We start from the raw sequence: 25915 nt of genomic DNA, 5'->3' as shown, positions 1-25915 counted from the left end.
CTCATCTTGAATAGTGTAAATCCAGCCTCAAACACTTACTGGGCAAATCATTTAACCCTGTTTGCCTCAGTTTCCTCCTCTGTAAAATGAGCTGGAGGAAGAAATAGCAAATTATTCCAGTGTCTTTACCAAGAAAATCTCAAATGGGATCCCAAAGAGTTGGACACAACTGAATTGACTGAACGACATGCCCCCCAAATACCTAACACTTCAACATTTTAAGTCTCAATGATCACAAGCTTCCCTGTGACTTCATCAGTTCTTGAGACTAAAATAAGCCTTTACTAGTGATGATCGTCTCTCTTTCTTAGCTAGTTTTCAGGAAATAGGCACACATCACTCCACCACTGAACAAGTAGGAGGCACTCAATCAATGTTAACTGGCTTAAGGCCATAAGATGCAATGGGGAATAGAATCCTGCACTTAGACTCAGGAAGATCTTGATCTAAATATCACCCCTAACTCTTAATAACTGTGTGACCCAGGTCAAGGGCCTTTAACTTTTATGGGCCTCTCAGTTTCTTAATATGTGAAAGGGATAAAAACTATAGTCCCTACCACAGAACAGAAATGAGGTACAAATGCAACAACCTGAACACTAATAATAAAGATAGCTAACATGTATATAGAATTTATTATGTTTTAGACACTCTGCTAAGAGCTTTACAATTTCGTTCTCACAACAACCCTGGGAGATAGGTGATAGCACCCTTATCATCACCCTTATTATCATCCCCATTTTTTTTTACAGATAAGGTAAAAGCAAAGTAAAGCACTTTGCAAAATTCTAAGTACCGTATAAATATCAGTTATTATTATTAATATTAATAAATTATTATTGCCAAAGATTGAGCACTGGATTTGAAATCAAAGGAGCTAGGATCAAACTGCAGCTTCATTACTTACTCACCATATGATTCAGTGCAAATCACTTCTCTCTAGGCATCAGTTTTTTATTTTTTAAAATTAATTTATTTGTTTTCAGTTTTCAACAATCACTTCCATAAGTCTTAAATTTTCTCCCCCTCCCACTCTTCTCTTTCCCCAAGTGGGCATGCAATCTTATACGGGTTCTACACGTACGTTGTTGTTTTTTTTTTAATTGAATTATTTTATTTGTTTTCAGTCGACAGTCACTTCCATATATCTCAGATTTTTTCCACTCCCTCTCCCCCTCCTCCCTCCTGAGATGGTGTACAATCTTATATAGGTTCTAGTGTACATTCCTATTAAATGCATGTTGCACAGAAGAATTAAAATGAATGGAGAAACCATAATACAAAACAAAACAAAACATAATACAAAAGAAAATATTCTGTTTCTATCTGCGATCCAGTTCCATAGTTCTTTCTCTGAATGTGGAAGGCATTTTGCCTCAAGACTCCAGTGGAAATTTTTTTAAGTCCATGCATTTCAATGAAGTACTAAGTCTACCAGAAAATATTGTCATTACATGTAACTGTTAAGAGGCATATAATATTTCTCATAAAGACTTTACAAATATGAAAAGGAAGACATGGATTTGCAGTGGCTGATGCCCTCCTCATCATCCAAGTAGAGCATCAATGTTTGTGATGTTTGCCATTCTTTGATATCTTCTACTTTCAACCATCACTACTGAAGGCCAAGCTGTCTAACAAAACAATCTCCCAATAATCTAAAACTATGCTGCCTCCATCCTGGATTTCCTCAGAGTGCATTTGAACTGATCCAGTTTCCAGCTTTATTTTCTTAAGAACCAGGCCAGTTCAACTTCTTTGTTCATATAGCACTCTAAAAAGTTTTACCTGTATGGCCCTTGATAAATCACTTAAACTTCCTAGGGCTCAGATTCCACATTTCTAATTTTTTCTGCCTCTAAATCTATGATCCTAGGATCCTATGAGGTGTCAGAGTTCAAATAAGGCAGCTTTATTGTCAATGATGAGGAAAATCAAATATCATAGAAATGTTGACAAATCTGTTCATATTTATATCTATTACTTATTCTGGCAGTTTTATCTATAAATGCCCTAGGGGTTACAGGGACCAATTGTGTCTCATACCAAGTTTTCTGAAGTTCAATTTTTACCTACATTAGTTTTTTTTGTTATTTTATGAAGTGATGCAGGTCATAATTTCCCACTAATGCTCTTCCCTAGTGTTTTACAAATAAACTAGTCACCATTGGCATGGCAATGATATCAAGTATTGGCTAATGTAGTTTCCGGGATCATTTGGCCTAGTTGTTTTGACTGCCTTATCAGTTAAAACTTTATAAGAAATGGTGATTATCAAGGTCAACATCTTTGATTTTTCCATTTCTTATTAGCCCTGGTGGTTTGTTTAAATAGTAATTCAAGCTATTCCAGGTTTCTTCAGTGCTTTCTCATATTTACCCTTTCTTCTAATTTGATATAGTCTGACTACCCACAGGCAGCTGATTCTGAATTACTTTCATATCAGAAAATAACCTGTTAAAATATAGTCAGTTTCATGTTGTTAGTAGCATGTGTGGTTTACATTCCCAATGCCTTTTAACTCTCTTCTGGGGAAAACAATGTTGAGATATCTGAGTAGTCCATAATTCTGGTCTCTTTTGTTTATTAACACCGAACCATACTTTCCAACATACTTTTCATAATTCTCTCCTGTATCCACTGTCACACTGAAGTTTCTGAGTTCCAAAATTGCAGATTACCTTGGTTTGGAGGATTCTTCACAAAATTTTTCTAAATTTTATTCTTTTGCAACAGATGCTGAATTATGCTCATCACAAACACTTCACATGTTTAATTACTATCTTATGAAAGACTGTTTCATATGGATGGCCTCCAGAGAGAGAAAGAAACTCACTCAGCCAAGACCTTTGTTTGCCTTTCCAAGCAGAAACTATGACCCATCCTTCTTCCATTTAGCTTCAATTTCTGGTTTTGTTTATTTTGAAAATTATTTTGATAACGTTAATAATTTTGATAATTATTTCGAAAATGTTAATTAAGTTCAGTTCTTCCAACAGAATTTCACTTTTTTAGCCACAGGATAAAAGCTATCACACTGAGAGTATCAAATGTTGTTAATGCTTAGAGTTTATCAAAAACCTGTGATTCTTAATACCCCATCACCTTTTCCACCATTCCACCACCATTATTGCTGTGGATGCAGGAAAGGGGCCCCACAGGACTGAGGGCCATTTAAATTTTTTTCTTTGTTTCACAGGTTGCCATAGCCAAATAAATTCATCACCTAATCATCGGCTTACTGTTGATCAGTCTCATTCTTGGCCAGGTTAGTCTCCTTGACAAGAAATTCAATCTGTCCCTGGGAACTTACGAGAAGTCTTTCTAAATGGTTACTTATTTATTTAATGGTTATTTATTTATTTAATGGTTATTGACTGTGATTGGGAAAAGGAAGAAGGAGATCGAATTTTTATACAAAACCAAAGCAACAGATTGTGCCACAGAGAGTTGCATGGCTGACCATATCCTGATCAGCGAGACAACTAACTATGGAAGTATCACTATTTCTACTTACTCAGCCCAGTATTATGACTTGAATAACAGTCCATTTTGGTAATTTGTAGTATGTCAGCCCACATCTGATAGCACAGTGGAAAGAATAGTAAATCTGGAGTCAGAGGACCTGGGTTCAAAATCTACTTTTGCCACTTACAACCTGTGTGATACTGGACGAATCACTTAATCCCTCTGAGCTTCTTCCCTTATCTGTAGAAGGAGAGGGCTGGATGAGGTAGTCTATGAATGAGGTCCCTTCCAGCTCTAAATCCATGATACCATGACCAGAAGGTCTCTAATCTCTAGGTCTATGATCCTACTATACCTTGGTACTTGTTCTACTATTTCCAAGAACAGGTACACTAGATATTTTATCAATAGGACCCACAAGAAATCAGAGTCCCTAGTGGACAGGTTTTAGAAATGTCTGGGTAATGACTCTGATAGGACAGATGACTGCATGATGTGTCATATTAAGTATGTATGAACAAGAGTTAGAGAATAGGGGAAGAAAAATGGGGATTTGGTAGGGATGAAAGAAAAAAAGGAGTGGCTAATCATGTACTATGGAGAAAAAAATGGAGATTTGACAACATAATTTAGCTTTCATGTGGAAGAGATACTAGGGTCTTCTTGTCAAGATATCAGTGTAAGAAGTCATAAAGAAGCCAGTTTTCCCATGTAAACCCCAGAAAATATCTTTAAAGGATCCTACAAAGATGAATGATAAAGAAAAAAAAAACCAGAACCAAGTTCTACTATGCAGTCCAGAACTGTATAAACAGATGGCCAGAGACTGGAAGAGGTGGGTAGAAGTCATCCAGTAAAGCTAGAATGAACTAAAGTAAACATGGATACCTCCTCTAGGGAAAGAAGTCATGCCATGCTGACCAGTGTAAGCTCTGATAAATAGTCTGAAGTTAACTAAGGGGAATATATGAGTGTTGTCAAGTATGCTAGTATAAATTCTTGCAAACAGATCTGAAACCACCCAACACTGAACAAAGTAGTGGAATTTGGAGGTTTGAGGAAATTAAAAGCCAATGCAAGATCCAGTAATCAGGAACATGAATCCAGATGCTTCTCCTGACTCATCAGAAAACTGGTGAGGGACAGAATCAGAATCTAATGTTCATAGAGAAGCAGAGCATGACCATGAAATCCTTGGAGCACTGGCAGTCATAACAGGAGACACGGGAACTCAGCTCAAGGAAGACTGTGCATGAGACCAATGCAATCTCCAATTATATAGCGATGCCTGTGAGGACCACAGCAGATGATATAACCAATTCTTGACTAGGGGCCATATAAGAAGACAAAATCTGGCAGATGCCAGGATCCATAGGGGGCTACCATGAAACTAAGAAAGAAGCCAAGGATCAAAGCAGAAGGTGAGACCTAATGCCAGTTACACTATCTGAACTGGCAGGGAAACAAGCATCTATATAGTCCCTATTACTTACCAGGCACTGTGTTAAGCACTTTTACAAATTTTATCTCATTTTATCCTCACAAAAATCCTTTGAGATAGGTGATGTTATTACTCTCATTTTATGATTGAGGAAACTGAGGCAAACAGAGGGTAAGTGACTTGTTTGGAGTCACATAGCTACTATGTATTTGAAATTGAGCTTGAACTTAGACCTTCCTGATTCTGGGACTAGTACTCTATCCACCATGCCACCTAACAGTGTTTGGACAACAGATGGAACAAGACTAAACTGGCATTACTCAACTCACCCAAGGGAGCTAGAGGATAGAAGACTGAGCACAAAATCCCAAACCAAGAACTGGGGCTGAAAATATGAGTAAACATGAGAAAACACCACAACGAAGACATATTATGTATAGAGAAGACCATACAGTAACTCAGAATAAGAGAATCATCCTGTAACAATAAGAAGCATATCTTCAGACAAAAAAATGACTTTGTTTAAAAGTCTATAAGACTGGCTGGAAGAAATGAAACAATGACATGAAATATATGTAATGATATGAAACAAAGAAATGAAACAAGAGATAAAAAAGGAATCACAGTTCAGGAGAAAGGAAAGGAGACCACATTCGAATAGGACAAAGAAAATGTTAACCAAGTAACACATTCCTTGAAAAATAGACTCAAGAATCTAGAACCCAAGGACTCTATGAGAAAAGAAATATTAGAACAAGGTCAAAAGGCTGAAAAGTTTAAAGAAAATGTAAGATATCCACTATTAGAAGCAATTAATCTGTAAAACAGGTCAAGGGAAAAATAATTTAGGACTCAGTCTCCCTGAAAACCACAACCAAGCAAAAAATATGGAAACAATAATTTCAAGAAATCAGAAAAGAATATTGTCCAAATCTATGAAAATCAGGGAATGAAATGAAAATAGGAAAAAAATCCCTTCCTGGAATAAACTCCAACCTGAAAACACTCATGAATACTGTGGTGAAAATGTAGCACTTTCAAGGCAACAATGTTGCAAGCAGCCAGAAACAAAGTGTTGAAGTATCAAGGGAACAGCCAGTATCACAGAATTTCCAAGCAGCTCTCACAAAGTAAAGAAAATCTTGGAACATAACATTCCAGATGATAAGGGTTTACAGTCAAGAATGACTTACCTGCAAAAAAAAAAAAAGCACGTCACACAGAAGGAGAAAGGGATTTTCAAAATAATAGAGAACTTTCAAGCATTATTGTAAAAAAAAAAAAAAAGTCCAACAAAGCAAAACAGAATCGAGTAGAAACTTTGAAAGGCAAACACAGTGGTCAAGAGAAACCTGGAAAGGTAAAACCATCTGAGAAATCAGAAGGGGCTAAATGATGAGGAAATGTTCTAACAATGGGAGAAGAGACAAATATCCCTTGAGGAACCTAATGTTAAGTATCACAGGCTAAGTTAATTAATCAATTAATGGTTTTGTTTGCTTTGCTGGTTTTAAGAGAAAAAAGAAAAAGGAGAACAAAAAATATAAAAAGAAAAATTCTGAAAATCAAAGATGTAAGCAAAATTGAAAACAAATTAAAAATTGAATTTGTAATAATGATTTGGCATTCCAGCATTCTTAGTTAAGAGATACAAGTATTTCCTCATAGCCATAGAAGCAAGGGCAGATGAGTAATGCCCAGGAGTTTTGGAAAAGATATAGATACAGTCTGTATGAAAGTGGAATGAATGGAAAGAATAGGGAATGCAAGAGCTGAGCAGTGGTAGTGGAGAAAGCAATTTCCTCATTCCCATTGGGGGCTAAATGAACAGAACTGGAAAGAACCAATAGTACAGAGGCAGTGAGAAAAGAAAGAGAAAAAAACAAGAACGGAGCTGTAGCAGAGAAGAAATTATGGTGGGCTGTTTGATCCCTTCAAACATCTTCAAATAAAGAACCTATACTGTAACTACCAATCAGAATAGCCCCTTCAAAGGAAGTTTCAAAAGGTCTACTCACTCTTTCCCTCATCCCCCTTTCCAATGGCTCTCCAGACACTGTTCTATTCTCTTCTTGTTTCTTTTATCTAATTATTTCCTGTATGCTGATTTTGCTTCATATATAAAGACACCTAGGTTCATGCATGAAGGATTGTATTTATTGCATATCTGTGCTGAGAGAAGTGGGAAATATCCCAAATTTAATTTAAGGACAGAGAGACAAACCTCTGACAAATACTAGGCATTTTCCTAACTAGGGTCTCTGACTTATTTTGATTGCATTAATAACTTTTCATTTAATATAAATTCTACAAAACCACAAAGGGACCACAGAAATATGATGGTCATTATATGCCCTTAGACCAAAGCAAGATCATTTTTTTTTTTTTTTTTGCAACAGAGTGTGATTGACTAAATCTCCAGCGTCTTGTAAGAAACATATGGGATAGGGAGGAGAGGACAGTGGCTTTCACTCCCTAAACCACCTTTAGCCAGGAAATAAGTGAAGTTTGGGAGAATTTAGCCCCTTTCTTTCCAGAAGAAAGTTATCAGGAAAAAAAGGTAAAACAACTCCGAAAGACTTAAAAACTACGATCAATGCAATGACCAATCATGACTCCAGAAGACTAATGATGAATCATGCTCTCCCCACCCCACTGCTGCCCCATTATAGAGAGGCAATATACTAGAAAGGCAGAATGAAAGATACATTTTTAAACATAGCTAAGGTGTGGATTTGTTTTGAATGACTCTACGTATTTGTTACAAGAGAGGGCTTTTGGACAGGATGGTTTTGGAGACAATAATTATGATTTTTTTTTAGAAGAAAAAAGATCATTAATAAATTATTCAAAAAGAAAAAGAAAAAGGTTCAGATGGTGACAAAGACAGGCAGGGCAGAGCTGGAACTACTAGGTTAAATCTGAAATACACAGAATAAAAATTGAGATTAGGATCATAGTGTAAAAGACTAAATGGCAGGTAAGAAAGCATCTAATCCAACTTCTTCATTTAAAAGATGAGGAAATTCAGACCCAGAGAGGTTAAACAGTTTGCCCAAAGTCACACAGACAATAAGAAGCAGAGCCGGAATTTAAACCCAGCTTCTTTCATGATAGATCTCTATTTCCTAGCTTCCTTCAAGTTCCAGCTAAAAGGCCACCTTTTGGGAGAGTTTCCCAATTGTCCCTAATTCTAATGCCATCCCTCTGTTGATCACCTCCAGTTATTCCTGCTTATATCTTGTTTGTATAAAGTTGTTTGCATGTTATCTCCTTATTAGAATAGACACACTCCTTGAAAAAAAGAGACAGAGACAGAGAGACAAGATAGAGAGACTGTCTTTTTTTCTTTATGTCCCCAGTGCTTAGCATAGTGCCTGGCATCCAGTAAGCACTTAAAAAATGTTTACTGATTCCTTGTTTTTTTCTCTGGCTGCTCTTTTTCTCATCTCATTCCTTTTGACCCAGCATACATTTGGTTTCTGAGCTAGAATGCTTCCTTGAAGTTAGATTTGCTAGATCCCTCCTTTACATACATAATTCTTACAATGGTTCTACATCTACAGACTTGAAGGTTGACCATGTTGACCCCAAGCCCTACGAATTAGGCAGTACAAATACTATCTTCTCTCTATAGATATGTAGATCTCTATAGATTAAAAACCTGAGCACTTTTCAGAGAAATAATTTTGGCTTCCCCTTATACACATTTATATACACAGTGATGTAAGTAAGGAGGTATATGCCCTGTAGTTTGAGAGTAGAGAACTAGGACCAATGGGCAAAAGTTTCACAGATACAAATTTTAGCCTAATATAACAATCGAGCTAGTCAAAAATGGAATCAGTTGCCCCCAAAGGTTATGAATTTCTCAACCATAGAGCTCTCCAAGCAGCAGCCAAATTCAATACCCATCAACAAGCATTTATTAATCACTTACTCTCTCAAAGACAAGTCATTTAACCTCACTGACCTTAGTTTTCTCATCTTTGAAATGGTCCTAAAATAACACCTACCTCCCACAGAGTTGTTGTGAGGATAAAGTGAGATACTATTTGTAAAGTGTTTTGAAAACCTTTCAAGTGTTAAATAAATGCTAGTAATTATACCAGATATTGAGGATATAAAAATACAAATGAAAAAACAGTCCTCAATTTTACATTTTACTTGGGGATAGATACAAGATACAAAACAGAAAAATAAATACAAAATCATCCGAGAGTACAAAAAATAATAAATAGAAGTTGCTAGGCTTATCACAGGAGGTGATAGTTAAGGTGAATCTTGAAGAAAGCTAAGGATTCTAAAAGAGAGGTAAGGAGGTAGGTCAAAGAAAGGCAGGGGAGTAGATAATAGACTCTCTGGGGGATAGCAAGAAGGCCAGTTTGACTGGAACATGGAGTATATATAAAGTGGGATAATATGAGGTATGCATGGAAAGGAAGGCTGTAAACAGATGATGCAGGGATTTAAATGTGAGGCTAAGGAATTTTCATTTTATCCTAGAAACAAACTGGGGAGGCACGGAATATTTCTGAGCTGCAGAGTAACATGGTAAGACCTATGCTTCAGGGAGATTATTTTGGCAGCTGTGTGTTAGATGAGTTGTGGGGCAGAGGTGGGGGAGACTAAAAGCAGGGAGACCAATGAGGAAACTATTGCAACAGTATAGATGAGAAGTGATAAAGCCCTGAATCCATCCGAATGTTAGCTTCTTGAGAACAAGGACTGATGCCAGTCATTCCTGGATTCTGTTTCCCTACTGCTAAGCATAATGCCAGTTTAATAATTTAGTTAATAAATGCCAGTTCATTGATTAAATGAATGAAGGTGGTGGCCATGTGAGTGGGAAGGTGTTGAATATGAACTAGCAATAGAGCAACAGCTACATTTGGGGGTTGTGGGAGAGGGATGAGTGAAGGATGATGCTGAAGTTGGGAACTCCTGTAACTAGAAGGGTGAAAGTGTCCCCAGTAGCAATTGGAAAGTTAGAAGGAGGGAGTATCTCCATGAGATCACTAAGAGAGGGTAGAGAGGGAGAAGACATGAGCCAAGGCAAGGCAGAGTCTATGAGGACACCCACCGGCCCTGTGCTAGGCACAAAAGAGAGGTCAGCACAAGTACGGCAGGTCCCTCCTAAGGAAGGTCTAGCAAGGTTGTAGAGATACGAGCTCTATCTCTGGATCCCCTTTTGCTTTCCCCAGAAGACTGAGATGTCAAGAGCTTCCTTCCTGAGGCTTCCTGGGATAATCTTCAGGATCTCATGTAGGACCTTTCCATTTGTGTCAGTAAAACCTTGACCACATTCACTTCCCTCAATTTGGGGGGAGGGGTGAGGCTTTCCAGAGCTGCTCTGATTTATTTATCTGAGCCCAGCTTTCTGGGCACAGAGCCCAGGTTGGTTTCATTGTGTTGTTTATCATCACGGACAGTGTTCCCAGACACTGCCTTTGAGGCGGGCCTTTCATAAATTATTAAAAATCGCTTACAGCTAATTCCCCAAGTGAATTACAGAAGGAAAATGGTGATCCTGTTTCATGGGATTTTAGTGGATGGCCTCATGACTTTCTCTACAGCAAGCGAAGGAATGTGGGTCAGAGAGGGCCTTTATATAGTTGCCAGGAGAGTGGGACAGGAGGCAATCAGTGAACGTTGGGTCAATGAATGTTAAAAATTAATTGTGTTGGGTTGCAAACATAAAATACACTCATCCTTGCTTCTCATCTCTAACATTATTCTTCATTAAGTCCTTTGATGCAATGGCCCCTAACTAATGGAATTTATTTGTTCTTTCTGTTTTCTTCCCTTTCTCTCCATCCTTTGACACCCCCATTATCTTGCTATACGCTGGATTGTAGGATGATAGATGAAAAGCTAGAAAGAACCCAGATGTCATTTAGATCACTCCCCTTTCATTTTCAGATGGGGAAACCAAGGCCTGGGGAGATGAAGTAATTTGACCAAAGTTCCACAAGTAGGTTCTGAACCCAGATCTTCTGACTATACAATTTTTCAAACTCCAGAGTTAGAAGGAGTTTTCTAACTTTACCCACCATGTTCTACTGCCTCCATACAATAGGCTGTTGTTCTTTCCTTTAATGAGATTTCCTTTTAAAACTGGATTCTTCACATTACATCATATCTATTTTAAATCCTCACCATCACTATTCAAGAATATAGCTTTCTTTCAATTTTAGTTGATCACACACATATTTTTAAAGACAAATTAACACCTCTTCCATGAAGCCTTCCCCTAATCATTCCAGTTTACATGACTCAAGCCAAAGTAAACTAAATGTTTATTTCAGTCTTATTTAAAACCTGCATAACATTTATTTGGTTGGCAATACAGTGTAGTGAAGCAGAAAATACATTGACTGTGGAGTCAGAAGACCCAGGTTCAAGTCCTCGCACCAATATTAATTTCCGGTATGATTCTGAATAAGTTTTTTTAACCTCTTTGAGACTCAGTCTCCTCATCTGTAAAATGGAGATAATAATTTGTACTGCCTCCTTGATGGGTTGTTATAAGGAAAGTACTTTTTAAACCTATAATTTTATGTTACTATTTTTGGTATCTCTGTTGTCTCTCCAACAAGATTGTAAGCTTCTTGAAGACAAGGGTTATGTGACTTATTTTCTTTTAATTTTTTTTTTACTAGTCCTATGATTTCAGTGGCATATTGAACTCCCAAGCGAGGAAATTCTATTTACTAAAGCAAAGTAATACCTGCTCTACAACTTATAGTCCTATATAGTTGCTTATAGAGTGATACCTACAGATGAAGTAACTAGCTAGGGGTTAGAGGGCCAGCATGTATCAGAGGCACTACTTGAACTCTGGTCTTCCTGGTTCTGATGCCAGTTCTCTTCCCATTATGCCAAGCTGCTTATCAGTATTCTACCAATAGTTCTGTGTGCATGGTATTGGGAAATCATGGCACAAAGATCTGAATTCAAATCCCAGGAAGAAGGTGGCTGGAAAGCAGACATTTTAATTTTTCTTCTGATATAAAACTATCCCTTCTACCTTGCAACTTTCCCTATCATGGTTTTTGTTATAGTGCGGGTCAGCATAAGAAATAAAATGGGAATTTTGAGGGAGTTTTGCAGAAACCACAGATGACATATGAATGTCAATAGATGATACAGAAAAAGCTTAGAAACCCCAAAATGCATAAAATATACATAGAGTATTGTAGAATTTCAATATATCTTATATTTTAATATTACAATAATTCAGGCTTCTTCTCTGGTATGAAGGGAGGGCCAAAAAATTTTACATGGATTTTCCAGATCATGGGGGTGCCATGCCCTTTGCGATGTGGAAGGGATAACTGTATGTGTGTATATATAATATATAGATGAAATATATTGTACACATACACATATGTGCATAGATGTATTATATAGATGAAATATATTGTACACATACACATATGTGCATACATATATACATAAAAGCACACACATATGATAGATAAAGCCTAGGAATTGTGGAGAAGGGGGAGAGAAATGAATCGATCAAATGGAAGATTTGGGTTCATTCATTCATTCATTAGGAATCTTTTAAAAATGACAACTTTTAAATAAACCCAAAGAAGCAAATTTACAAATAGTCTTACGTGGTTCTATTGAGATGATCCAGGTTGTTTTGGCCACTTTTCCATTTCAGGCATTCTAGTTCCTATTTGTTAATTGCTAAGGCTATTCTCCTTTATCTATAATCTTACATCATGGAGGGCAGAACACCAAGGCTCAGAGTGATTAAGCAACTAAACCAGTCTGTCAGGTTAATAAATGGAAAAGTCAGACTCTGAAGCCTCCTCTTCTGATGTCAAATCCATCCCTTTTCCCATGGCACTACACTGCCTCTGACCCAATCTGACTTTGCCATAGTGGAATCATAATGTCCATTTCCAGGTAGGCAATGGTTCCACTGTGCTCTGTCCTAATCAGACTACCTCTAGAATATTAAGTTTAGCTCTGGATGTTGCATTTTAAGGGGGAAACTGAAAAACAAGCACACCCACATAAGAGGTTGATAAGATTCAAAACCATATTAAAAGAATAGTTGATGGCACTGGTTATATTTAACTGAAGAAAAGAAGGTTGAGTGGAAAGGTTAGGGAGGGCATGAGAGCTTCCAGTACTGGAAAGACTGCTATCTACTGGAGGGAGTAGATTTGCTATTCTAGAAATTAGAAGTAGTGACAAGAATTAGTACTATTAGTACAAATATTGGTAGAAGATGAGGAGATTTTAAAAAAACGATCTGAGCTACCCAATCAGTTGCCCTAGAAGATGGTAAGCTCTGTGCCACTGGAAGTATTAAAGACTAAGCATTGGAACAATAATACAGAAAAGTATTATGTTGAGGAGAATGCTAAACTAAATGAGTTCTACGGTCTCTTCTAGTTTTGTGGTTCTAAGAAATCCCCTTAGAAGTTCTGCAAAATACCTTTTGGCCCAACAATATCACTGCTAGGTCTGTATCCCAAAGAAATTAAGGAATAAGACCCACATGTACAAAAATATTTATAGCAGCTCTTTTTGTGGTAGCTAAGAACTAGAAAATGAGGGGCTGCTCATTATTTGGGGAATGGCTGAACAAGTTGTGATATGTGCATGTAATGGAATACTATTGTTTTATAAGAAACGATAAGCAGGTGGATTTCAGAAAACCTGGAAAGACTTACATGAACTGATGCAACATGAAGTGAGCAAAACCAGAAGAACATTATACCCAGTAAGAGCAATATTGTATGATGATCAGCTGTGAAGGACTTAGCTCTTCTCAACAAGACAATTTCAAAGGACTCATGGTGAAAAATGCTACCCAAATCCAGGGAAAGAACTGATGAAGTCTGAATGCAGATTGAAGCATACTTTTTAAACTTTTTCTTATTTTGGGAGGAGGGTAAGGAGGGACTGTGCTTTTTTTGGCAGCATAGTAAATATATTTTGCATGACTGAACAGGTATAATCTATGTCAAACTGCTTACCTTCTTGAGAGGAGGGAGGAGAGGAAAGGAGAGAATTTAGAACTCAAAAATTTTTAAAAAGAATGTTAAAAATGTTTAATATATAGTTGAGAAAAAATAAAATTTAAAAAGATTTCCTTACACGAATTTCCCATCCTCCTTTTCTCAAGGCACAAGAAAAACAGTGTAGGTAGAAATAAACCTTTTGCCATAAGGGCAAACGGCATCTTAAGCAAACTGTATCTGGTCTTTGACAGGGTTAAATTAAAGGTATCTACTTGCTAATGGCTAGGATGTTGGAAATCCTGCTTTAGATGTAAAACAGATCTTTGCTAACTTTAATACAAGAAATGATATTTAAAACAACTAATTCCTCAATTAGAATTGAAGCTTATTGGGAGTGGGGATTGCTTCATTCTTTGTACCTAAATCTCTTGTGCCTAGCACATAGTAGGCACTTAAAAACCTTTGTTAATTGATCTCAAAAACCCTGATATACCTCCTGAATCATCAAAGAAAAACTGAAATTTTATCAGGGATAGTTGTTTTCTGTTCTTGGTCAATTTGAGTTGTCTGAAACACCTTGCATTTCCTTTCTAGAACCACTATTTGCTATTCTTTGGACACAACCTAGGACTGATCAATCACTGCAAGTTAACAACAATGATAGGGAGCATAAGATTTAAAGCCGGCAGGGATCTTGGATATCATCTCTGTCCAGCTCTCTAATTTTATTGGTTAGAAAATTGAAGCCCAGAGTAACTAAGTGACTTGTCCCATACAATACTAATTTTTTACATTTAAAAGCCAAGATTCAAACTCAGGTTGTTTTCCTCCAAATCGAGTACTCTCTCCATTATTCCATGATATCAAGTTATAATCCATTATTCTAAAGGATTTCAAGGTTTACAAAGTTCTTTCCTAACAACCCCCTGTGACAGATCTCCAGTGCCTAGAATAGTGCCTAGCACATAGTAGTTGTTAAATAAATGTCAATTGGAACTGGGGTGGTGAAATTATCATTATTATTTCTCTTTTACAGATGGCAAAACTAAGGCTCAAAGAGATAAAATGGCTTGCTCAAGGTCACACAACAAGGAAAGCAGAAAGCACTGTGCATTGTGGTAAGTACTTTACAAATATTATCTTATTTGTTCCTCACAACAATCTAGAGAGGGAGGTACTATTATTATCTTCATTTTATGTTTGAGGAAACTGAGGCAGATAGAAGTTAAGTGACTTGTTCAGTCACAGAGATAGTAAGTGTTTGAGGTGGGATTTGAATCCAGGTGTACCTGACTTCAGACCTAGCACTCAATCCACCACACCATTTAGCAGTCCACTAAAACTATGATGATCTGTACACTACCTATATCTCACAGGGTTATTTTGATCTCTACCTAAATGTGAGCCATTATTTTAACACAACGATTTTTATGCCTGGCACATAGCAGGGCCTCAATAAAATCCTTCTGAACTGACGGGTTTGAATAATTTTATCTCGGCCTACCTACTGCTATCAGTGTTAAAGCATTAGCAAAAGTGATCTAGATGCTGGCAATGAGAAGGGAAAGACAGATAACCTAGGTATTACTGAAACCGGGTAATCATCTCCTGTATAAACAAAGGCCAGTTTTGCTTTTGTCAGATAACACACAAGGATTCTATTTTTAATTGTGAAGATTTTCCTATATGAGTTCAGAGGAGCTAGGATAAAAAGAACACAAAGGCTTGTCACCTTGCTGCAGATAGGATCATTGAAGCAGAAGGTACCTCAGAGGTCACCTCATCCACTCCCCTTATTGGCAGATGAGAAAACAGGTTCAATGAAGTGATTTGCGCAAGTTCATCTAAGTAATTAGCAGACAACTGGTATTTGAACCCATGTTCACATCCTGGTTGCACACTCCCCTGGACTTGATCCCTACTCTTGAGAGTCTCATCATTCTGCAAGATCATGCCAACTCTGAAACTCATGCCTCCTTAGTCCTTCTTGCCCTGGGCCCCTCCTTCCCTCCTCTGATTGGACAATATGGGGAATCACATAATTAGATATGCGCTTGAAGAAAACTACTTATGTACGTGCCATAAGAGGCATAAATTGCTGAGAGAGATATTGTAGGGGACAGAGAACCCATTTAGGCTGGAGGGATCAGAGAAGGTTTTATTTTTAATAGTATGCAACCCAACCTTCAACTCTAACAAAGCCTTACTCTAAATTTCACTCATGTGTGGAGGTGATTCTGGGCTACCCAAAGCTATGCTTGTGAAGCAAATGCCAGCAAGTTGGAATGGCTTGCCGAACCATGTTGGTTGTCTGATGACCAAAACTTAAGTTCCACTCACCACGACATTATTAATGAGAGGATGGATAGTGGTGGGGCAGGTTCTACCAAATTAAAAAAGGCTTCAAGTATGGTCCTTGCACAGGCTGTAGATATCTATCTATGGATAAGAATAATCATTAGATGATGAATTCTTTGACTAAAGCATTCCCTGTAATAAAGAGAAATACAAAATGACCCTTAAATCTTGTGCATTTTTCTATTATTTCAGCAATAACAATGGTAAGATCATATAAAATAGACAAAGGGTGCAAGGAATTAATTCATAGACCATCTATGAAGAGTAATTTAACGGCAGAAACCCTGAACACAAGCTCCAATCATCTGTGGGTTGATAAATTATCGGAGGAACTGAGCCATACCTACATTCTTGCTTTAAATGAAACCAAAGGAAACAGTAGACAAATGGAAAGATGGTTGACAAGTTTCTACTCCTTGGGGAGGCAAAGATGCTGGCTCAGTTGGTTTCATAGTGTTCCCAAAGGCCACAAAAATATAATCTGATGAGGCACTTGATAACCTTGTCTTGCAGGGTTCATGACAAGAAAAGGCAATAAAACCAAACCAAAACAAACAACCATCACCATGAATATTAAGAATCTGTACTAATACCTGTTACAGAAGACCAAGAGGTGGAAAAATTAGATGAAAATCCTAATTACATCCCCCAAAATTGTGTCAATGAAAATTTTGTTACTTAGCAATTTCAATACAGAGATGATCACGAATGGGAAAAATGTGTTGGAAAATATGGTTCAGTATTAGGAAATAAAGGGATACAAAGGTTTGTAGATTAGTGAGAAGCTTCAGGTCTATATTTCATGAAAACTTTCAAGTTGTTGGCTGTGTTGAACACCAGTATTACAAAGAAATGAAATTGACTACAGTTTGATAGACAAGAAATGACAGGTTACTGATCTGAGAGCTATTTTTCAGTCTGTTGTCTGTTTAGTTGGACTACTGATTAATTAGAGCAAAAATCATAATCAGCCCCACAATGAAACAGACAAGGAAACATTATGAGCAATTATAATAATAGCTAAAAATAATATCTAGCATTTATATAGCACTTTAAGGCTTGCAAAACACTTGTTGGATCCTCACAACTACCATGGGAGGTAGGTCCTACTATTAACCCTAATTTACCTAGGAGGAAACTGAAACGGAAAAGTTAAGTGATTTGCCCAGGGTCACAAAGCTAGAAAATGTCCTAGGCTGGTTTTAAATTCAGATCTTTCTGACTCCAGGCCCAGCTCTCTACCTGCTTTATGCAAACAAGTTATTGAAACCTGAAAATGGGACAGGGATAAAAGACACCAACCCCAAGCCCTAACTCTAACCCTATTTTTTTTAAACTTATGACCTTTTAATTTAAAAAAAGTTGAAAGCTTTCCTTTAAATTCCTTTAAATATAAACTGATTATCATTATTTCCTACAGGTTGCTTACGTAAAACAGTCCCCAAAACAAGGAGACTAAAATAACATAGATGCTATACCAGCCAGAAAACACTCGACCACTGTGCCAAGTGGACAGACACATTATTTGGAAAAATAAACTGATATGCAAAGATTTAAAGGATGGTGGAAGATTATGATTAATATTGCTTCACAAAAATAACAAAAAAGAAAATGAAACAGAAAATGAGACTACTGAAAGCTTGGTGTGAGACTCAACTATGTCAGATAATCCCAACAGTATTTATAGATGAAAATGGAAGGACAACAAACAGATGAAAAATTGACAAGATCTACCAATATTTCTATAGTAATCTAATTATCAGAAATAGTCGAACTACTACAATTGCAATTTTATACCTTAGTTGCTAATATGCTATACGAAGAAGGAGAAAGGGCCTTTGAAAAATGAAGTTGGAAAGAACAGCTAGTTTGATTAACACAGCTGTAGAAGAAATATGAAAGAATATGAAATATGAAGAATATGAAGGAATTAAAAGTTCTATTTGTAAGATGCCTGAAAGATATACCTTAGATAAAAAAGATGGTATTATGACAAAATGTAAGTTAAACATCTATTAATCACCTACTACGTGCCAGGCACTGTGTTAAGTCCTCCGTTGTTCCCTGCCCTCTCCTTCCTTACACACACTCCTCACATCCTCGGCACCTAGGACAGCGTCTGACAGTATGACAAATACTCAATAAGAATGAAAAATAAAGTGAGATACCATTAACTACTGAGCCACGTACCTACTTCCTCATTTCTGTAAAATCTTTATGAGAATATTCTATACATAGAAGGTATCTTCGCTGAAAATACTGGAAGTGAACAAGAAAACTTTTACAAATAATTATTTATAGCAGACAATATCTTCATCATCATTTAATCCACTGAACAATGTTACTGAACGTTGTTATTTAGTCGCTGAAGTTTATGTCCGACTCTTTGTGATCCCTTTTGGGAAAGAGGGGAGTGGTTTGCCATTCCCTTGTCTAGCTAGTTTTACAGATGAGGAACAGAGGCAAACAGGGTTAGATGATTTGCCCAGGAACACCCAGCTAAGAAGTGTCTGAGGCCGGATTTCAACTCTGGAACACGAGTCTTCCTGACTCCAGAACTGGCCCCCCATCCACTGCACCACCTAGCTGCTCCAGTGTCAATGGATACACAAACACAAATATCAATACCAGACAAAATCCTGTAGTGTATGTTGTTTTCTTATTATTTTAAAAAAATCAGCAAAAACATTTGGTCAGTAGAACAAATCATATAATCTTAAAGGCTGTCCTTAAAAAAATGTGTCTTCCATTCATAAGTTAAGGAGCACACAAGGTTCTTCAATAGGCAAAATAGGACTCTTTCCCCTAACTATCCCATCTATCCAATGACAAGACATGAGTAAAAGGAAAGTTTTTTCTCCCCTAAGATCTTGAATTAGCAAAGAGTTCATCCATAATCCTATACATTCTCTAATGGCTTAGATTTCTCCCTATTTCTAAATCCTCATATTCTAGTCCCATAGGATATGACTTTTAGTTTTTATTCCAACTCCATGCATAACTCACTGAGTAAATCAATAAGAAATCACTGGGTTTCTCTCTTCCTTTGACACTGTCCAAAGTGGTCAGCTGAAAAAAAAAATGAACCCTGCCTATCCTACTGGTTAAAGGAAATAAATAAATAAAAGAGACAGCAGGTTAAATAAAGGATATAAGGAAAAAATCCCCAAAAGAAGAATTTCAAATTACTTTAAAAGCAAACAAACATGAAAGACTGCTGCAAATCACTAACAAGAGAAATACAAATCAAAAGAATTCTGAGATCTCCTCTCATACCTAAAAAATCAGTAAAGATGAGAAAAAAAGGAAATGGTCAGTGTGTAAGGGGGTTGTAGAAAGAGGGGCTCACAAATATGCTGTTGGATCTGTGAACTGACCCAACGCTTCCGGAAAAGAATTTGGAATTGTGCTAAGAAAGTGACTAAAATCTCTACAACCCTTTGATCTGGAGATCCCATAAATAGGTATATACTCCAAGGAAATAAAAAACATTTTTCACATGTACCAGAATATCTTGGCACATCTGTAATAGCAAAAAACTGGAAACAATGTAGATGTCATTATGGCACATGAATATAATGGACCATTGCTATGTTGCAAGAAATGTTGACTATGAAGAATTATAAATATGAATATGAAGGGAACTATGAGAAGGCTTGCATGAGAACTGATACAAGATAGAGTAAGTAGAGCCAAGAACGCAACATGCATGATAACAATGAAAAAGAATTTTTTAATTGATGTTGAACTCTATGTAGTTAAAATAACCAAAAAGCTGATTTCTTATTTAAAAAAAGAAGAGAAAATTCTCTTCTCTCCCTATTTTGCAGAGAAGAGGGTAATGAGTATACTGCTCTTTCCTCTCCTTTTTGTTTGTTGAAAGGGGTGATTTGGGGAAACGGTGGGAGGGGAGAGGAATATCTCTGGAAATGGAGTTGATATAAAAACAAAAGGTATTGAGAAAAAAATTAAAAATAAGACGAATGGCAGAAGGTAGTTCATAGAATTAAGGGCTGAATAATGGAGGACCATCTCTTTAGGAGTAAAGGTAGACCGCAGAATAGATCAAGAGACCACAGAGAACTCACAGGTTCCATCAGTGAGGATAGAACTGTCTGAAGCTTTTTAAAATCTGTATTGCTCTTTATTGGAAATATAGCAATCGAATGAATGAATAATTCACACATCCAAATGGCAAGGTTTTCACCTTTTCTCTCAAATTCTTCAACACCCCTAAAGAAGAGTTAAGACTTCTTTTAAATCTGTAGTCTTGTCCAAAGTTTTACAAGAGCAAGATTCTCATAAAGATATAAATTATACTGCCATACTAGCAAGGATAAATTTATTGTATTTCTCTGCAGGTGCATGAGTCTAACCTTCACACTTCAGAGAAGCACATCCAGGCTGATTTGTTGGCTCCAGGGTTCTTCTTCCCTGGGATCTATACAATGGATCTACCTTGGTTTTAATTCACCTCCTGAGATTATACAGATGAAGAAGAAAATTTCTTCTTTAAAAATTATACATGCACACAAATACACATACATGGAGAAAAATAACTTATACAAACCCAATCATAATGCAGATGTGTGGTTCCTCAGTTTTCCCATATAATACTTTCACTATATACCTCACAGGATTATTATGAGGAAAGTGGCTGCAAACCTTAATGTACTATGGTAATACAAATAGTTGTTACTAAATAAGTAATATCCTCTTCAAAGTAGCCATCTTGGGAGGCTATATAGCTAATCCAACAATTAGCAAGCGTATATTATGATTATTATCAGTAATAATAATGCTAGTATTTACATAGTGTTTGAAGGTTTACAAAACCCTTTACAAATAGGATCTTAATTTATCCTCATAACAATCCTAGAGGTAGGTGCTAATATTATCATTCCCATTTTACAGATGAGGGAACTGAGGCTGGCAGTGATTCCGTGATAATCTTATACCAACAACCTGGGGCAGCTAGGTGGTGCGGTGGATAGAGCACCAGTGCAGGAGTCAGGAGGACCTGAGTTCAAATCTCACCTCAGACATTTGACACTCACTAGCTGTGTGACCTTGGGCAAGTCACTTAGCCCCAATTGCCTCATCCTGGGTCATCTCCAGCCATTCTGATGAATACCTGGTCACTGGCTTCAGATGGCTCTGGAGGAGAAGTGAGGCTGGTGACCTGCACAGCCTTCCCTCACTCAAAAAAACAAAAGTCAAGTGCAAGTCATGTCATTATTTCTCTGATGGCATGGTCTTCTTTGGCAACAAAGGATGAACACACATATACACCAACACACTATACCAGGTACTATGATAGATAATTCCAAAAGTGAAACAATCTCTGAACTCAAGGAACTCCTAGTCTTTTATGTGAGGTGAAGAGAAATACAATTTCACGGTTAAGTAAATAGAGAACATACAAAATAAATACATAGTGATGGAGAAGAAGAATAAGGAATAATTAGGTAAATCAGGAGAGACCTCTTTAGGGGAGGAAGGTGTCACTGAGCTAATCTTTGAAGGAGCCAGCGGGGTTCAGGAGGTAGAGGAGAAAAGGGAGACCATTGTAGGCATGGGTGATGACGTGCACAAAGTCAGAGAGTAGGAGGCATAATCTTGTATCTGGCGTATTAATAGTATATACAGGGAGTGGCCGGTTTGACCAGAGCAAAGAACGGGAGAAGTAATATGCAATCCACCTGTAAAGACAGATTGAGGCCACACTGTGAAAGACTAAAACATGAAGCAAAAGAATTTGTATTTTTTTCATTCCTACAATTTCTTTTTATTTCTTTGATTTTCTTTTTTTTTTCAGTTTTCAATTTATTTATTTTTAGTTTTCAACATTCACTTCCATAAGTTTTAAATTTTCTCTCCCTCCCTCCACAAGATGACATGCACTCTGATATGGGCTCTATGCATACATTTAGGGAGGGGAGAGGAAGAGGGGGGAAAGGAGGGGAGAGTGGGAAGGGGAGAGGTGATGGCATCTGTGATTTGAGGAGGGAAGAGATTTTGGAGTAGCTGCTGTGAGGGAGGGGAAGTGTAATAGCCCAGAAGTAAAACATTAGCAGGCTGGAACAAAGCTCTTTACATAAGTTATCTCATCTGACTCTGGGAGGGGGTGTTATTATGTCTTACAAATTGGGAAACTGAGTGTGAGATGAAGTGACTTGACCAGGGCCATGCAGCTTGTTGGTGTCTGGGGAGGAATTAGATAAGGTCTTACTATCTCCCACCCCAATGGGAAGAAAGGAAATAGAAATTGTTTGTAAAAAATATGCATAGTCAAGCAAAACACTTTTCTTAAATAGTTACATACAAATACACACGTGTATGTACGTGTGTGTGTATTTCTCTAATCTATATCCATCTCTTCTGTGTCGTGGATAGTACTTTTCATTATTGGTCCTCTGGCATCATGAAGAGTAATTGTCTTAATCACAGCTCTTAACAGTTTTCAAAGTTGTTTATTTTTATATTGTATTATTTAAAATGTCCTCCTGTTTTTGCTCATCTCATTTTTCATTCATTTATAAAATTCCTCAAAATTGTTAATTTTTAGAATATTGATGTTCTAGTATAAATTGCGGTATTCATGTTGTAGTGAGAAAAAAATAAAGAAAAATATATTTCCCTCCTCATATACCAAAAAAAAAAAAAAAAAGAACTAAAATCTCCCTGTCTCCAGGTTATCACTCTATGCTGTGAGCCAACCAGTGGCCTGGTTACTCGGCTTTTTGATCACACACCCTTTCTATAAACATCTGACATGGTGGAAGTTGTTTTAGTTCACAGGTTATCACTTATTGAAGACTAAAAAATGCTTGCCTGATTCAAAAGTGAAAGGTAAAAATAATAGTGTGGTTCAGCTTTATGAGGCTTTGAGGATTTAAGCTGAAGAGCATGACAGTTCTTAGTTCTAAGCCTAAATCCTCTCTATCAACAGTCCTCTATCATGAGCTTAGCTGGAGTAGCTGACAAAAGACAGAAAGATAGCCTTTTATATGTTTCCACATACCAAGCAATGTAGTATCCTAATCCTGGGTATCAAAGTGCTTACCAGAGAGTGGGCATAGAAGAGATCTAGACCTTTCTAGGCAGCCTGTTTTTTGGTTCATGAAGTCACCATGAATAACCCCTGTAATGAATAACAACCCCATAAAGTGACAATTATTATTTGTCACATATGCTGCCTGACACGTAGCAATCGCTTAACAAATACTTGTTTACTGTTATTGACATATTAGATCTTTTCGTTATCGTTCAGTCATTTCAGTTTTGCCCAACTCTTTGTGACCCCATTCAGGGTCTTCTTGGCAAAGATACCGAAGTGCTTTGCCATTTCCTTCTCCAGCTCATTTTATAGATGAGGAAACTGAGGCAAACAAGGTTAAGTGACTTACTCAGGGTCACACAGTTAGTAAGTGTTTGAAGCCAGATTGGAACCCATGAAGATGAGCCTTCCTGATTCCAAACCCAGTTTGCCACCTAGCTGCCCCACACTAGGCCCTACATCAACCTAATAGTAGTAGTAGTAGTATTAACAGTTAGCTTTAAGGTTTACAGAGCACATTTTACATACATTAGCTCATTTGATCCTCACAACAACGCTGTGAAGTAGATGACATTATTCTCCTCATTTTAAAGGCCAGGAAACAGACTGAGAGAGCTTCAATTATTTGTCCAGGGACATCATGCCAGTAAATGTCTGAAAGAGGATTTGAAGTCAGGTCTTCTTGACTTCAAGGCTTGGACTATTTTCTCTCTACTACATCCTTCTGTGAATCTGTATGATATCAGAGGGCACTAATGAGACAATAGTTTTGGGTGAGCTTCAACACTAAATCACCCCTAGGATCTCGACACATGTTAACAATGGACCAAGACACACAAGACAAACCTGAGGGGTCACTGATGATCTACTGGTTTCCCTTCCCAGACTTGATAAGTCTTAGTCAAGTATAATAATGGACCCACAAAGGTAAAGACATCTGGAGCCTAACCATCCCAGTCACACTTCTTACTACCACAAAGGTTTTGACTCATCCAACTGAAATGTAGCTTTGTGTTCTCAGCATCTATTAAAAAGGGATTGATCTAAAGATCAAAAACTAGCCATAGTTGCACTGCTTCTGCTACTTAAATAGTTGGCTATGCAGTCATGATATTAGCAGAAATAAAGAGGTTCCTCAATATTTATGGTAGAATGGAAGTGCTATGTGGCTGAGTGGATAGAATGCCAGCCCTGGAGTCAAGAAGACTCATCTTCCTGAGTTCAAATGTGGTCTTCGACACTTACGAGCTGTGTGATCTTGGACAAGTCACCTAATCCTGTTTGCCTCAGTTTCCTCATCTGTAAAAATGCTGGAGAAGGAAATGGCAAACACTCCAGTATCATTGCCAAGAAAGCCCCGAATGGGGTCATGAAGAGTCAGAAATGACTGAACAACAAGAAGAAAAACAGTGGATTTGAAGTTAGGTGATCTGAGTTAGACGTCCATCTCTGCCACTTAATTAGGAGCGTGCCTCTGGGCAAACTGCTTCATCTTCCTGGGCTCCAAATTTCCTTATATGTAAAATGAGATAACAATGCTTGTGTTATCTGCTGCAACAGCATAGACCCCAGAATACACAGGAAGGCCTGCTAGCACGGGATCTTAGATTTGACAGTCACTTTAATCAAACACATATACCAACAGAGAAAATACAAGCAGAGAAATAAAGACCAATAGACAGGGCTTCCAACTGTCTGACCATAAGCAATGCATACCTCAGATCAACAGACAGATCCAGCTGTCTGACCATTACATACAGACATACAACATTACATACATACATCCAACAGACAGATCCAGCTGTCTGACCATTACATCCATACATAGTTACCAGAGAGAGAAGCACCAACACCTGGGTTTTCAAAGTTGGGGGGCTCCTTAGCAGCATCCCAGAGTCTCATCTGCTCAAACACTTCCAATAAGTAAGCCCCCAAATAAAACCTCACTTCTGAGTATTTATATACTTTTCAGAGTCAGAGGGCAGGACCCTCTGACCCAGTACCTCAGCAGTAATTAACAAAAGGTGTTGAGGCCTCTTAGTGGGTGGGGAAGATCTTTAACTCTTCTTCCCCCCAGACATTAACTTTACACATTAGCATTCCATCTGTTGCACAAGATTGTCAAGAGGATTCAAAGAGGTGATGTCAGTAGCACATGTAAATGTCATATGTAATTATTATTGATAATAAACAGCAGTACCTGCTCTTTTCCCACTGCTATGATGTCTTCCCTAGTGTGCGAGGATTCCTAGTCAAGTGTTTTCTGGGAATCTTAGGGCAGTGGACATGAGATGTGAACAGGGGATGTAAAAATGGGATATAACCATGGGGCACAACCATGGGATGCAGAGGAAAGAAGGCAGGATAGAAGGAAAAAAGGTTAAATTGATACAGGAAACATAAAATGAGGGAATGTTTATGTTCGTTTTTTAAGCTCTAAGGTTAATATTGTTCTATTTGCTAACAAAAGTTGGACAAGTCTCCATGTTAGTTGGTTCAACCATGACTGGGCCCACCAAAATATATTAAATTATATTCTCCAAAGTCTGGCTTCAGTGAAGATCCTCTGTTGTCAAATTGATTGATAGGTGGGAACCT

The 25915-nt window shown here is 37.5% G+C and overlaps 1 protein-coding gene and 1 long non-coding RNA gene across 2 annotated transcripts in view; one reads left to right on the top strand and one right to left on the bottom strand.

The window, feature by feature from the left end:
- Positions 1-17869, top strand: part of LOC140514283 (uncharacterized) — a 101579-nt gene extending 83710 nt beyond the window's left edge. Inside the window, exons 3-4 of the long non-coding RNA XR_011970525.1 lie at positions 14936-15017; positions 17678-17869. This is a non-coding gene — a long non-coding RNA (uncharacterized lncRNA). The remainder of the gene's footprint in view (positions 1-14935; positions 15018-17677) is intronic.
- The window catches only part of PRIMA1 (proline rich membrane anchor 1), a 111985-nt gene that overhangs the window by 44774 nt on the left and 41296 nt on the right, over positions 1-25915 (bottom strand). The window lies entirely within an intron of this gene.

Source organism: Notamacropus eugenii, chromosome 7 (genome assembly GCF_028372415.1).
Source record: "Notamacropus eugenii isolate mMacEug1 chromosome 7, mMacEug1.pri_v2, whole genome shotgun sequence".
Lineage (NCBI taxonomy): Eukaryota > Metazoa > Chordata > Mammalia > Diprotodontia > Macropodidae > Notamacropus > Notamacropus eugenii.
This window is presented reverse-complemented; position numbering and strand designations above follow the sequence as displayed.